The sequence below is a fragment of the Sceloporus undulatus genome, chromosome 4 (genome assembly GCF_019175285.1).
Source record: "Sceloporus undulatus isolate JIND9_A2432 ecotype Alabama chromosome 4, SceUnd_v1.1, whole genome shotgun sequence".
NCBI lineage: Eukaryota > Metazoa > Chordata > Lepidosauria > Squamata > Phrynosomatidae > Sceloporus > Sceloporus undulatus.
Window position 1 is genome coordinate 20,388,941 of NC_056525.1, and position 1,833 is coordinate 20,390,773.

The window sequence follows — 1,833 nt, forward strand, 5'->3', positions numbered from 1 at the left end:
AAGCAAAAGGGTGTCAAGCTGCCAAAAAGGGGAAATGGGATGACAGCAGAGGACTCTTCTTTTCTAACTGGTTTAAAGAGCTGCAATGGCTGCCGGGGCTCTGCCCTTGGCCCAGTCCTCTCCCTTTCCCTCCGCTTGAAGGGACCTCCGTGGAGCTCCCTTAATGCCCAGGCTGCCAAGGAGGGGACTCTGCCCTTGGCCCATCAAGTTACATAGGTTTTATCCTATTTTCTTCAAACATATGCCAGCATATGAAGCCCCAGCGTTTTATAGGGGCTTGCCTTCTTTCCCTCCCAAGAGAATCTTCGGAGGGAAGACTTCTCAGTGAGGCTGAGAAGCACTCTCCCGGCCAGAGTCCCTAGGCTTACTGAAATCCCCCACCTCCCTTCCCCATAGAAATCAATCCAAAAACTGAGTTTAAAAGGAGCAGAGGAGAGCCCTTTGGGTCTGCATCTGGGAGAGATTTTAAACTCCGTTTTTGGATTGATTCCTATGGGGAAGGGAGGTGAGGGATTTCAGTAAGCCGAGGGACTCAGGAGAGCGGCGAGCCTCCATGGCCCAAGCCTCCCTTTCCCTCTTTCCTGGGGGCCGCGCCTCTCCCGAGCCGTCCAAACCTATGAGTGGCGAGTCATCAGAACACACCCACAAAACGTTAAACAGCAAAACCGTTCTGAGAACGGTTCTTTTCAAGAAAAAAGGAATCGCAGTGCGGTTTTTCGGTTAACTTGCCGTTCTGATCACGTTTTGATCACGTTTTGATTTCTAATGCGGGTAATATCCGTTCCAGGAACGTTCTCATCATGTGATGCTATGGAACGTTCTCAGAACGCAGTTTGTGATAATCTCTTGCCACTCCACATGGTGCATGGCATCACAGCACTCCTTTGGTGCTGCATGCACATAATGCAGTGCTGAAGGAGTGCCATAAAGCCACGCACTCTGGCTATCGCACCCTTTGCAGGGCACAAAAAGGAGCTGCTTTTTGCAGCTCCTTTTAGCGCCCTGCAAAGGCCAGATTGGGGCTGTGGCATGCGGTTGCTGCACCCCCAATCTGGCTGTAAAAGGGGCAGCTGGAGGCGGCCCCTTCAGGGCTGTCTGTACCGCCCCTTAGTATCAAAGGTGCTACAAGATCTCTCTACATAGTGATTCTACAGACTAACATAGCTATATTTTTGAATTATCTCTTTGTGTTACTTTTATTGGTAATTCTATCATACATGAAATGAAGACTTTTATAGATCACATCTTGTTGTTCTTGTGTATCTTCAAGTAGTTTCTGACTTATGTCAGCCCTAAGGCTTACCTGTCTTGGGGTTTTATTGACAAAAGTTATTCAGAGGAGGTTCTCTGAGGCTGAGAGCATAAGACTTGCCCAAGGTCACCCTAAGTGGACAAAAATGTGTAAGATGTTTTTTGCACATTGAAGAAGCTACCCAAGCTCTCAATCCTCTCTCCAAAATAGGATTAGCATGTTGAAAGCTACAGCCAACATGGTGTAGTGTTTGAACATTACCTGGGACTCTGGGAGACCAGGGTTGAAGTCCACAGTTAGCCATTGAAACCTATTGGGTGACTTTGGGCCAGTCACACGTTCTCAGCTTTAGCCTCCGCCCCCAGGTCTGGTAAAAAAATAATAAATAATAAAATTTTTATTTATATGCCGCCCTTCCTCCGATCAGGGCGGCTTACAACAGGTTAAAATACAATCAATAATACACATAGAAAAAAAATACACATTAAAACAAACCAACAGTAAAAAGCCCCTTAGCCCAACCTCTTGGCCACGAAAGAGGAGGGAGGCCCACAGGATATTTATTCGGGGAATGCCTGTTG